Source organism: Rhinolophus sinicus, chromosome 1 (assembly GCF_057876585.1).
Source record: "Rhinolophus sinicus isolate RSI-liver-muscle chromosome 1, RSI-T2T, whole genome shotgun sequence".
Lineage (NCBI taxonomy): Eukaryota > Metazoa > Chordata > Mammalia > Chiroptera > Rhinolophidae > Rhinolophus > Rhinolophus sinicus.
Window position 1 is genome coordinate 16472320 of NC_142501.1, and position 14531 is coordinate 16486850.

Consider the following 14531-nt stretch of genomic DNA (forward strand, 5'->3'; position numbering starts at 1 on the left):
TGAATAAATATGAGACCAGCTTTTTTAAAAGTGCAATCTCCCTGGACCAGAAGTATATGAATCACTGTGGAATGCCAGTTAAAACGCAGATTTCTGCACCCAATTCAGCTTATAGAGTCAAACACTCTGAGGGGTGGGGTCTGAGAATCAACACTTAAACAAGTTCCCCAGTGATTGTAACGGTGCTTTAATACAAAGCACCATTGTATTAAACCAGGAGTCATTCTGGAAATTAAAAAATTAAAACTTCTCTTCTACTCTTTGGCCCTTTTTTTGGAAAAATAAATATTAAATTTAGTTTATAAAAACCCTTTATTTAATAAACATTACATTGATTTAAACAAAAACCCTGTGTATCCAGCTTTAAGATTAGCATCCTACATAGTCCAAAGAGAAGGAATTCCAAAGTGAAAATTCTTTCCACCCTCCCTTCCCTATACATAGTCTGCGTCCTTCTTTGCCAACGCTAATCACAGGCCTTCATATGTGATTATTTCTGTTGCCAGTTACGTTACATGAAATATAAGTTACTTTGTGTATGACTTTTTATCAGTGCTGAGTATGTACATTTCAACATCAATGTGAAATCAGCATTGAATTTGCTGCTATGTGGCCTCTATACATACATAATTTGTAAATAAACTTGTTATATTTGTTTAAGAAAAGATATCAATGAAATTTTGCTTAGTTGTACTGATTCTGTCCTTATTGCCTTTCACCTTAATCACATTAAAAAAAAAAAAAAGATAAAAGGTGAATCCATTTCGCAAGGAAGAACTCATTCAAATTTTAAATGAGGAGAGACCAAGTAAGATCTGCTGAGAGACCTTTGTCCTATGTAGCCTGTAAATAGGAATGTGAAGAAAGAAAACCAGAGTTGGGCTTTAATATGGACAAAAAAGTCCAAAGAAAAGAGGAAGAGAAAGAGAAGTCAGACCTTCCATGCTTATCTGCTCCATCTACTTCCTGCCTGTAATCTACATTGTAGGTTAATTCCAGAGAGGTAGGAAAAAGACTCACTTGCATTAAAGTTAAACCTTGTGGAGAATATGTAAAATTTCAAACAAATCCCAAAGCAATGTACATAGAAACAGCAGAGGCCTCCTAAAATTGGGGCACACAGATGTTTGAGCCTCAGAGAAGCCTGGACTCACAGGCTTGGAGATCAAAAGGTCCAGAGAGAGAAATCCCCTAGCACAGAGGCAGATTATGAACCCCAGAGGGGTACCCCTCCCAAATTCACACCGCTAGTCAGTGGCAGAACTGGCCCAGAAACTGCACCCCTGACTTCCAGCCCTTCGCTGCCTCTATGCTGCCAACCCCAGCTTTAGACAATTTTGCCCACTACGTGGTCCCAACCAAATCCTTTATGTACAATGAAAGACCCCAAAAGAACTGTCTCATCATTGTCCCTCACCCCAATAACCTGGTGGTCTTATCCTCACAGCACAACAACTTCATTATACTTTGTTTATACTTTCATAAGTATAAACCTCTAAGATGACCACCCATCCCCTGGTCAATTTTTTTCAGCCAGACTTTCAAAGCTCAAGGCCTGGCTTGGGGGCAGGAAGGTCCATGTGTGTGCGCATGTGTATGTGTGTGTGTTCAAGACAGCGGGGTGAGGGGAAGCCAATCACATGTGCCTGGGACGCAGCTTTGACCCACATCTTCCACTGCCCAGGAAAACAACTTGTAACCACGAAAGCATTTGGAGCATTGTTATCTGATCCAGCAGCCATCGGACCCTTTTTTCAGATGACCAAATGCCTTCACAATGAGACCACTCACTGCACTTACCCAGAGAGGGAGGTCCCCTCATCACTCACCTAATGTCATTCCTTTCAGGGGGCCCAGGACAGTCCAAGAGGCTTTAACTATGGGCTCTAATTGGACCCTCTGGAGTTGGCCTTCCCTGGTGAAAAGGGGGCAAATGTGGTTTTTCATCTGTTTCTTATCATCATGGGTCTATGGGAAGGGACTGAAAAGGGCCCATTAAAAGTTTGCATTGAAGATGGAGAGGGAAGGTTAGAGGAGAAAAAGCTGGGAACGTGGGAAATAAAAATAATAACTAGTACTTTATTCAACTATTTTATAACAAGTTAAAAATCAGGCTTCTTTCAGATCTAAATGTGTCCTCCAGTCCTGTAATTAAATTGAGAAAATGAAGCCGTTTCACGCCTTTTGCTCCCTTTGATCATTGTTATTTTTGTGACTAATGTGTAACTGGAGCTCCTTTTTGTGCGGCATGAGCCTCACATGGACAGCTGCCAGATAGAGCCCAGGTCTCCTGTCGTCAGCCTGCGAGGGCTGATGGCCAGGCAGGGCCCACATGATTCCAGCAAAAGCAGACTCAAAGAGATGCACCTGCGCTGACAAGCCTTCTTCTGTTTGCATTTTCTTCCGGCACATTTTTCCATGTGTTGCCTCCCACTAACGGACTCTGTGGGAAATGGGATTTTTTTCCCTTGAATGGAAGGGATGGGGGGGAGGGGCATTTTGATGACAGTGCAAAAAATGGTCTCTCAAATTACAAAGAAGGTGACCTGTGAAGGTTCATTATTTTAATTTTCTCTTCCTTTGGTCTCTCATCAATTTCTACCCCTCACTACTCTTTGCCCCCCTTCATGTGTGCAACACACACACACACACACACACACACACACCATGAACAGCCATGCACACAGAGTTGGAAGCTCTGTGTATCTTTCTCAGGCTAAGGAGGCTCAATCAGACTAAAAGGTGAAATCTGTTCATTAATGCAACCCCCTCCTCCCCACTTCCTATGACCTTTGCTCTTGTTGATTTGCTAGAGCGCCCTCATGCGACACTCTGTTGTAATACCATCCAAGCCTTTGGAAAGAGAAGAATACATTTAAACGCAGCATCAGCACAATTCATAATACCACATTTCTCCATGCACCTTTACTTCTTGGCTGAGCCCATGAAGCTGAGAACTACTGCGCGAGGTCTTGAAATATCACTTGTCATGTGGGTCTAGGCAGAGCCCGGGACTTAGTCTGGGACGTAGGGCTGAGTTTGAGTTCAGAGTTAGCGCCCTGAGTGCTCATTCTCAGCCGTGAGCTCAGAACACAGCTCTGAACTGCAGGGAGACCAAGCCAGAGGAGAAGCAGCTCCCCTCCCTGCCTCATTAGAGAAGCGGTCAGCATAGACTGAGCTGACGTCTGGGCCAGGAGTCCAATTAATGAAAGCCGAAGACTTCACATTAACATAGTGTTTCTCAAAATGAGGTTCGGGGAACTTGTCACCAGAACCGGAAGTATTGTTAAAATTTCAGATTTCCGGGCCCTACTTTGTACCTGTTGAATCAGAATCTCTGCTGCTGGGACCCAAGAATCTGTATTTACAGTAAATTTTCAATTTGAGTTTTACACACAGTAAAGTTTGAGAAACCTTCCTTATTCTTTTCACACCCCCTCAGATTAGAGACTTATATTTTCACAAAAGCTTTTAATTCCATAAAAAATGGGATGACTTCAGATAACTGTGTTAGGGAAGCAGGGGAGATATTTTTAAATACATAGAAGAGAGGTTTCCAGTTCTTCCAGATTTTTCCCCCAGAGGCAGCTGCACATGGCATCCAAAAAAAAAAAAAGGCCAGCCTTCTCTGTTCTCTCCTCTAGGAATGCACCACAAGTGTAGAGTGCAGCCTGGTGGAGGGCTGGCTTCTGGGATAAAGAAGTCTGCCTCGAAACTTGGACACTCACTAGGGAGGGGAAAAGGACTGTCAGAGACTCAACTCACCTCTAGAGGGCGCCAACCCAGATGGCAGTAGAATGCACTTCCTGTTTCTCCTCCGTCATCTTTTTCTAGCTGAGAAATCTTGCTCAAGTTGCCCTTCTGTGCATCAGTTTTCTCTGAGGAAAATGGAGACTAATATTTGTGCCTGACTCAATGAATACATTATTATTATAATTAATTTCTAAGGGTCCTAAGATTGCTGGGATGATTGTGTCCTCAGAGATAGGTGTTGAGAGCAGTGGATGTGAAATTACACAAAAGTCTTCCACAAGCTGAGTCTGCGGTAAAGGAAAGGAAATACCTAGTGTTATTAAATATATTAAATTACAATAAATCAAATATATTAAAAGAGCTCTGAGCTCCCTTCTCCCCCATTTTGGCCCCACCATCCTTTTTTCTCTATTCCATCATGTGAGGCTTCTTTCTATTCCTTGAACCCAACAAACATTGCTGGCCCTTATGAGGAAACTGAGGCTAGTCTTTGATATTTCCTGGTCAGGAAGATAGTGTGTGGGGCTCTTTCTTCTCCTTGTGGCACAGGGCATTGAATGCTCATTCTGATTGCCATCCTTGGCAAGGGGTGGGATGAAGTGGGAAGATGAGAGAAGAAGGATTCCCTTCTAGAAGATGCTCAAGAAGATGCTCATGGCCAAGTAAGGCCATGAATGAAGCAAGGAGAACTTTACTTCTGGTCAGATAGATGGGGTTTATTCCCAACTCTGCCACTTACTACCATTATTAACTAAGTTGTATTAACTAAGTTCATACAACTACCGTGTTTCCCCCAAAATAAGACCAGGTCTTATATTAATTTTTGCTCCAAAAGATGCATTAGGGCTTATGTTCAGGGGATGTCATCCTGAAAAATCATACTAGGGCTTATTTTCCGGTTAGGTCTTATTTTGGGGGAAACACGGTAGTTGTATGAACTTAGTTAATATTCTTAAACTTTAAACCTCACTTTTCTCATCTGTAAAATTACTCTAAATAGTATCTACCTCATAATTGTTTTGAGGATGAACAGAAGAGAGGTGTGTAAATCAAATCCACTGCGTCTAGTGCACGTAAGTGCTCTGTTCACATTAACTATTGTGATTGGGCATTTGGAGGCCACACCCCTTACTGGATGACTTTAGATCTGGCTAAGGCTTCTCTTGATTAATTTTATATTTTACCGTTTATTCTCCAATCTCACTCCTACTCTCTTCCTTTCTCCTCATTCCTGGGATTTCGTATATGTCCTTAGATTTTTGTGTATCTTTGAAAACCTCATAGCTTTGTTCTGGGTGCATGTTAAAATTTAATATCCTTAAATGGTACTGTACTATAAATTGATTTCCATGTTTTTTGCACTCAACAATGAGATATTTTAGAGCTGTCCATATTACTATTTGCCAATGGTTCTCAACTTTACTACATAACAGAATCACTTGGTGAGTTCTTGAAAAACACCAATATCTGGATTTCAGTTCCAGGGATTCTAATTTGTCGAGGTTGGGGACTGAGCCTCAGGTCATTCTAAAGTGCAGCCAGGATTGAGAACCACTGCTGTAAATGAAGCTAGCTCACTGGCCAGGATTTCTTAGACAGGTAGAGGTCCAGGGTCCCACCTTTTTCTAGCCTCAGCAAGTCACTGCAGCAAATCAATTAGTAATGAATTTAAGGGCAGTGGCAAGAGGAAAAAGGAAGAGAGGGCAACTTGCAGCCTAAGGTGTAGATAAGGAAGGGCAGAAATCAGTCCTACCTCTCTGCCCTCCTTGTAAGAGTCATGGAGTAATATATTGTTGATTCATCTGTTTGCCCATTTAATCACCCAATATTTATTGAGCACCTCTGCGCAACCAATTTATGAGAATCAGGTTATTTTAATCACATTTGGCAAATGTACCCTATTTCCCTCCTCTAGAACTTTCTGAGAAAGCAGAAACTCCATTTCCTATATGCCTTCAGCAACCAGTACAACCTTGGCTGATACATCATTACCCTCTTCCTCCTGCCAGACCTTCCTACACAAAATACAACCAACAATTAATTCATTTGTTGTATACCTGCATCTGTGCATCTGTGTTGCTATAGAGACATTGTCACATTTCACTCCTACAAAAATTCTATGAAGTAGGTTTGACCTTTCATGTGAAAAAAACTGGGCTTATGTTGGTTAAGTGACTTTCCCAACGTCCTACATCTTCAGAATTTAACCTGACATTCCTTTGAGTGGAATAATCATCCATTAGTGCTGTTGGGCCTTCCAAAAGAAAATAGGACAAGAGAAGACCGTCCTAGCATCCTAGGGGGCCATATGCAACATGATGGTGAATAGCCCAGGTTGTGAGATTATTGCGTTGCCTCTGGGTCCCTAGAACCCCGGGATACTCTTCACTCATCCTATTTTCTCTTGGAAGGTCCAACAGCATGAACAGATGGTTATTCCAGTTAGAATCACTGAACCAGCTATTAGCTGGGTGATACATTCTTCCCATACATGAAATATTTAGAGGACACCCTCTTATCTGGCATTAATTGGCACAAGTAGTTGGTTGGCTCATTGGAAAAACATGGCTAAAGCTGGAAATCATTAAAAGGTGATGTATACATACATTAAGCATTTTATTTTAACCTAAAACATATCAATGTACATTCATGAGCCAGACTTTTGATGTAGAGCCAAGGCATTTTCTTTGTCTTTAAGTTCTCTAATTGGAGTTCCAACATTATCTCTTACATAAACTACATCCATAACGTGTATTTTAGGATTTCTAGTTTCTATTTTCTTAAAGTAGAGTAGAACTCAGTTGCTCTTCTGAAAAAGCCTAGGTGTAAAATTCCATTTAAAGAATATATTCCAGGAATTTGTTATTGAAATTTTAAATATAGAGACAAGTTGAAAGAGTGTCATAATAAACACCAAAACATCCACTGCCACAATGGAACAACTTGTTACCCTATTGCCACATTTTCTTATTTCTCATGATATATAAATCTACATTGACATTCATTCACCTATCATCTACCTATACTTATTTTTGTTAAATATTTGAAGATAAGTTACAGACATCATAAGACTTCCCACTATATACACAGCATGTACCTCCTGAGGTGGACAATATGCCTCCATATCATTTCACCTAATGACAAATAATGATAACTTCACAATAACCTCTGACATCTAGCCTTCAAATTTCCCCAGCTGTCACGAGATGGTCATGTATAGATTTTTTTCTCAACGAACATCCAGTCCTGATTTATGTGTTGCATTTTTTATGTTTTATTTTTTGGCTCATCTTTGTTTTGTTATGTTTTCTCATTGGTAATATAGTAACTTTTCAAAGAGTTCAGGCCCTTTTGTACACCATTCAATATTCTGGATTTATCTGAGTATATTCTTGTAGTACCATGGTTTCTTTCATCTGCATTTACTATAAACTGGAAGTTAGGTTTAAAAGCTTGATTAGATTCGGATCAAATATTTTAGGCAAAATTCTCCACTGGTATGTCATGTGGCATCAACTCTTCTGCAGGTATTTTTGGTGAACAGATGTAAACATTTATTTTGGGTACATACCTGGAAGTAGAATTGCTGGGTCAAAGGTTATACAAATGTTCAGTTTCCCCACGTGTTGTACCAGTTTACACTCCTACCAGCAGTCTATGAGTATCAGTGGGGTACCACACCTTCATCAACATTTAAAACTGTTGTTCTAGTTAGTTTGTAACGGTATCAGATTGTGGTTTTAATTTGCCTTCTCCTGATGACCTTAAGCACCTTTCCATGTGTTTATTGATCATTCAGATGTAAAATGCTTCATTCACTTTTTCATTTTTAAATTGGTTTGTCTTTTTTAATAACTGGCAATTTGTACATTTTAATTCCTCCCCCTTTGCCCCCTTCCCCCCAACTCCTCTCCCATCTGGCAACCACCAATTTGTTCTCTGTATCTATGAGTTTGTTTCTGTTTTGTTTGTTCATTTATTTTTATTTTTCAGATTCTATATATAAGTGGGATCATATGGTATTTGTGTTTCTCTGACTGACTTATTTCACTTACATGATCCCCTCTAGGTCCATCCATGTTGTCACAAATGGCAAGATTTCATTCTTTTGTATGATTGAGTAATATTCCATTGCATATGTGTACATCTTCTTTACCCATTCATCTACTGATGGATGCTTAGGTTGCTTCTGTATCTTGGCTATTGTAAATAATGTTGCAATGAATATAGGGGTGCATATATCTTTTCAAATTAGTGTTTTGGATTTCTTTAGATAAATACTCAGAAGTAGAATTGCTGGGCCATATGGTAGTTCTGTTTTTAATTTTTTGAGGAACTTCCATACTGTTTTCCATAGTGGCTGCGCCAATTTGCAATCCCACCAACAGTGCATGAGGGTTCCCTTTTCTCCACATCCTCACCAATACTTGTTTGTTGATTTATTGGTGGTGGTCATTTTGACAGATATGAGGTGATATCTCCTTGTGGTTTTAATTTGCATTTTCCTGATTATTAATGATGTTAAGCATCTTTTCATGTCTATTGGCCATCTGTATGTCCTCTTTGGAGAAATGTCTATTGAGGTCCTCTGCCCATATGGTTTGTCGGCCTTTTTAAACAATTGATTAGGAAAAGTGGATAGGAGTTCTTTGTTGATTACAAGTAAATAAAACATCTCCACTGAGTGGTTTGCTTCTTTACTCCCAGAACTGTGCCCTTTAAAAGGCGTAAGTTCTTAATTTTAATATATTGCATTTTATCAACCAATTCCAGTATGTTTAGTGATTTTACATCCCGTTGCAGAAATCTTTGTCTAGCCCCAATATCATGAAGATATACATTATCTTCCAGAAACTCTATGGTTCTAGTTTTTCTTTTAAATTGAGATTCACAGTCCTTGTTGGATTAATATTTTGAGTATCGTGTGAGACGGGGGTCGTTATCATTTTCCACTTGACCAGACATTTTATTGAAAAGATCATCATCAGGTCTTCACTGCTTTACTATATTCCTTTTGTCATAAATCATGTGTTTATATACATTTAGTTCTCTATCTGGACTTTGTTTTGCTCCATTTATTTGTCTAGTCTTGTGCCAATGATACCATGCTGTTTTAATTACTATAGCTATGGATCTCTTAACATCCAGTAGTATGTGAGGTCCAAACTTGCTCTTCCTCCTCAAGGTTACCATTGTAATTGGGAAGCTTTTGCTTTTCTGTAAAAAATTTTAAAATCAACTTGATAATTTCCAACAAAAGCTACTGGATTTTGATTAAGATTGCAGGGAATCTATAAATCAATTGAGAGAGAAACCATAGTGTATTTCTCTTTATTTAGATCTTAATTTCTCCTCATAGTACTCTTTAGTTTTGCTTAAATCACTGATTCTAATGTATTATTTGTCAATTGTTTTGGATTGCCTAGGTACACAATCATGTCATATTCATATGTGAATAAGGTAATGTCTTCCTTTTTTTTTTTTAGTTTCAGGTGTACAAAACAACATAGTAATTAGACATTTACACACCTCACAAAGTGATAACCCCAATAAGTCTACGACCCATCTGACACCATACATACGGTAGCTATTAAAATACTACTAACTATATTCCTTATGCTGTAATTTACATCCAATAACTATATATTTTTTTAATTAGAGCTGACATTCATATTATTTTATAATAGTTTCAGTTGTGCAGCATAGTGGTTAGGCATTTATATAATCTATGAAGTGATCTCCCCAATAAGTCTAGTGCCCATCTGACACTACGCATAGTTTTTACAATATTATTGACTATATTCCCCATGCTGTATTTCACATCCTCATGACTATTTTGTAACTACCAATTTGTATTTCCTAATCCATGATCCCTTTAAGTCACGTATAAGTATTGAATTTTATCAAATATTTTTCTACATCTATCAATATGATTACCTAATTTCTCTTTTCTATTAAGGTACTGAATTATACTGGTGATTTTCTAATGTTAAATCAACTGTGCTTTGTTGTGGAAAAAACCTGGATTTGTCATGACATATACTGTTTTTGTTTATCTTGTTTATATTAATATGTACAGAAGGTGCCAAAAAAAGTATACGCATTTTGAGAAAGGAAAAAGCTGCATTAAAATTGTAATACTCAATATATACTGATAACAAAAGATAAATACAAGTCACATTTGACTTCTACAGTTACAAGAAGTGCTCAAAGTGGTTACCATCAGCGTAATTTTAATACGTTTGAATAGTTTTTCCCTTTCCTAAAATGTGTATATATTTTTTTGGCACACAGTATTTTGTTTAAAATGTCATGAATATTCATGAGAAAGATTGCATCCTTCCTTGTAATATCCTTGTCAGGTATCCAGATTTGGTGTCCCAGTGAAAGTTGAGAAGTCTCACTTTTGCTTCTAGTCTCTGAGAAAGTTAATCTGAGATTAATGTTATTTCTTCCTTAAATATTTGGAAGAATTCATCAGTGAAACCATCTGGGCCAGGATTTTTTTCATAGAAAGATTTAAATTATGGATTTACTGTTTTTAATAGATATGAATTATTTAAATGTTTCTATCTTGTGTTTTTCTAGGAATTTATCCATTTTATCTCATTTGGCAAGTTTATTCATAAAAAATGTTTATCATAACCTATAATTATCTCTTTAATGTCTGTCCTCTTGTTTGTACTAGTTATTTGTGGTTCTCTTTTCTTTTCTTTTAATTATTTTTTTTTTCTGGGGGTTATCAATTTTATTAGTCTTTTCAAGGAAACAAATTTCGGTTTTGCTGATTATTTTCTTTTGAATGTTTATTTTTTTATTTCATTAATTTCTGCTCTTATCTTTATTATTTCCTTCCCTCTACTTTCTTTGGATTTAATTTGCTGTTCTTTTGCCAACCTTTTTGATAGATATTTAACCATTAATTTTTGGCCTTTTCTCCTTTTATAAAGTAAGACTCTAACTTTTGTTTCTTCTCTATGCATTCAATGCTTTTTTTTTTTCTTCTTTCCTTAGAGAGAAGGGTGAGGAGGAGACCTTTTCGCAGTGGAAATGTTCTCAGAGCTCCCAAGGGCCCTGAGGCCTTACTGCAGTTCCACCAGCCCTCTCTGTTCCCTGCTGGACATTCTGAGCAGAAGGTCTTCATGCAGATCTGTTCTCTGGATCTAGCTGGCCCAGTTCTCTCCTGGGTTTAAGATTTTGCAAGTCAGTAGAGAAACATCCAGGGAACAAATGAGGGCAGGTAGACATTCCATATATTATCATTTAATTTGAAACATTTTATAATTTTCAAACTGAGTTTTTTAAATTTCACCCATGGATAATTTTCAGTATCTTGAAATGTCTACCTTAATTCTGCTGTGGTCAGAAAACATTCTGTGGATAATTTGAATTCTTTCAAATTTGTGAGCCATGCTTTATAGCTCAGTGAGTAGTAAATGTTCCATGTACCATTGAAAAGAAAGTATGTCCTTTGGTTTTGATGTACTGTAGCCTATGTATGATGTTTGCTCATTATGTTGAAATATTCCATACCTCGCTGATTTATTTTGGTCTTTGTCTATCAATTACTATGAGAGATGTTAAAATTTCTAGCTGTGATTGTGGATGAATCTATTTCTCCTTCTAGTTCTGACAAGTTTCGCTTTATTTTTTTGATATTCTATGATTAAATACACTTAAAGTTTCTACTATATTTTTCCAAGTGAAATGAACCTTTTATTTTTATAAAGTGTTCTTTTTTGTATCTAGTAATGTCTTTTGCTTCAAGGTCTCCTTTAGGTTAGTGTTGAGATGGTATGTATTTTTCTATGTTTTTACTTTCAAACTTTCTGTATACTTGCGACAATCTGACTACCTTCCCAAGGCTATGTAACTGCTAATGACATTCATTTCTATCACTTGAAACCCATATTTTTTTTACTAGAGTGTGTGTGTGTGTTGTTTAAGATGGTTCAGCTACAAGAAAGATGACATAGACTTTGGAACAAAGAAAATGACCAGGGATAGAGAGGGACATTACATAATGATAAAAGGTTACTCTACCAAAAGGTATGGCTATTCTAGATGCATATTCTGCCAACTGATTTTTGACAAAGGTACAAAAGTAATTCAAATGGAGGCAGGATAGTCTTTTTAAAACATATGCTGGAGCAATTGGCTGTCCACATGCAAAACTGAAGCTTTGACCTAAGCCTCACAGATGATGAACTGAAAAATGAACTTAAAAAAAGAATGATCATAGATTTAAATGTGAAGATAAAACTTTTAGGAAAAAAATCACAGGAGAAAATCTTCAGGACTTAGGGCTGGAGAAGAGTTCTTGAACACAACACCAAAAGCATGAGCCATAAAAGAAACAAATTAATCATTTGGGCTTCATCAAAATTAAGAACTTTTGCTCTATGAAAGACCCTCCAGAGGATGCCGAATAACTCAGTTAATGCCTCACAAAAATGGGTCAACTTGCAGTGTAGACTCATAATGGATGCCGAGGCAGTTCAGAAACAGTACAGGTAAAGGATGAAGAATAACGAAGAAGACTCGATAAAGTCCAGACTAGGTACCATCTTAGCTGCCATGATCAGAAATGCATTGATTGACATTAAGAAACAAAAGAAAGAAAGTAGAAAAGGGACTGCCTTGGAACCACACCACTGACTATTACTTCAGGGAGCCCAAGTGAGTGTCAGGTTTCAGGGTAGAAAAAAAGAGGCATGAAATTCCATTTGGCTTTTGAAATATAAGCGCAGACGCGCACAAACATTCCTGTCCCCCAATTTCTGCTTGGAATGCAGGGTCCTGGGAGGACCTGGGTCCACAGAGGATGTCTTAGATGAATCATATAAATGGAAACCCTTCAGAAGTTGACTTTGTTAAAACTAGTTCAGAAGGTTGTGGGGAGAAAGTAAACATACCCTATAGTTAGCTTTCTTTAGAAACTCACTTTCCATTTTCTCTGTAAATATCAGTTGCCATATTTATACATTTGTAATTAAGTTACATTTTAATCTTAGACTTACTGGCTGTACAGGAACTATTTAACTAGACCACTTCTTCACACAAAACAAGTGTCCAACAGAATGTATAAATGAATTTGAGGGAGGGGTGGGGGTACAGAGCAGAGAAAGGAGAGGATAGTGTGGAGCAAAGAATATAAGATTGTGACAGGCCCTGTTGTAGCTCTAATTTTGAATTTTCCCCTCCCTCCCTCTCTCCCTGCTGACCCCTTTCCTCAACAAAAGTAAAACTTGATTATTCAAGATACAAAGATGATACTGTATAAGATACTTCTTTTGAAAAGAAACTGACACATTTTCCATTAATCATTCTTAAAAAAAAAGTTGGATGGATATCTATGGTCAAGAATAATCATCATCAATTACTTAATGCTTGTTACATGCCTGGCAAAGTCCTTTTCATTTGATTATCCACGAGCTCAGCATGGCCTGTGGTATAGCACCATTCCCTTTCACTGTGTGTAAGACATATACACTGTCCCTTCCGTTAAGCCTGAAAGGCAGCCTAGGTTAGTGGAAAGTATACAGAATTTAGAGTCGGTCACTTGCAATTAAAAATCCAGCCACAATTCTTTTTCCTCACTGATGTAGAGCATGGTAGATGAACCTTAGACTCTAGGACCAGACTGTCTCGGTTCAAATCGCACTCACAACTTACCCCTCTGCTGCTTTGCCTCTCTGTGACTCAGTTTCTTCAGCTGTAAAAACGGGATGAAAATAACCGTGTGCTTATCTCCCAGATGTGAAAATGTAAGGAAAGCATGTGTGCAAAGTCTTTGGAACAGTCCTGACCCAAGGGAAGTGTTTGCACTAAATTCACCTCCAGCCTTTGTATGGCACCTGGAAAGTACTACTGGCCAGTATGTATTTCTAAAATTAACAGGAATTAACTGGAATCTGTTTCTTCACCTATACAAGAATAACTATTTCTACCTACCTCCTGCAACTGGCTTTTGAGGATTGCCTCAAGTTACCCATATAAAAGTACCTGGGACCTTACCTGGAACATGGTTGGTGCCCAATAAGCTTTATTATTACTTACTTCTGATTTGAGTGTCAGCTTCCTTTCCAGCAAAATGGGCAGTCTCAGGAAGCCTCCTGGTATGACAATGCAGGTGGAAATGCTGTGGAAACAGAGAAATGATGTACAAAGGTAAGTAGCCACCAGCGCCCACCCGTCCCTGCCTCCTTCACCAGCACTTCCCCTCCCTCCATGCTTCCTCAGCCTCCAGCCACTCCCTCCTTCCTTCCTTTTCCTGTTGGAAACTGACCCCTATTCCCTCTGTTTCCTGGCGTCTCCCATCCCTTGTTATTCCCCAGATTGCCCTGGACCCCCTCCCCTCTTCCTGTACATGTCTGCCCCACCCTCTGGGCCCACTGTGGCCTTCCCATTCCTCTCCCTTACCCACTGGGCTGTTGGCAGGAAGCCATTCCCTCCTCCCTCCACCCTGTTCCCTTTGGTAACACCCTCTACACATGGGGATTATTTCTCTTGGCAGCAGGTGTCCAGCTGTCAAAGAGAGAGATCAGTCTTGGCCAGAAGGAGGCAGGAAGGGAGGTGGGGAAATGAGACCCAAATGGAAAAGGCTCCCCAGCTGGGGACGCTAAGAAACTCGGAGGGTATGCGCAGATACCACTGAATCTGGAAGGGTGCAAGAAAGCACATCACAGATCTTTATCTGAGGATCCAGACTTCCTAGACCTCCTACTCCTTACACAGATAAGCACCCTGAAGCTCCTCTCAAGTACAAACAGGCTGCG

General features: G+C 38.7%; 1 long non-coding RNA gene across 1 annotated transcript in view; it reads right to left on the reverse strand.

Moving 5' to 3' along the window:
- The window catches only part of LOC109445814 (uncharacterized), a 59140-nt gene extending 45204 nt beyond the window's left edge, over positions 1-13936 (reverse strand). Inside the window, exons 1-2 of the long non-coding RNA XR_012494080.2 lie at positions 13813-13936; positions 3766-4040 (exon numbers count right to left, since the gene is read on the reverse strand). This is a non-coding gene — a long non-coding RNA (uncharacterized LOC109445814). The remainder of the gene's footprint in view (positions 1-3765; positions 4041-13812) is intronic.
- Positions 13937-14531: the final 595 nt, after the last annotated feature.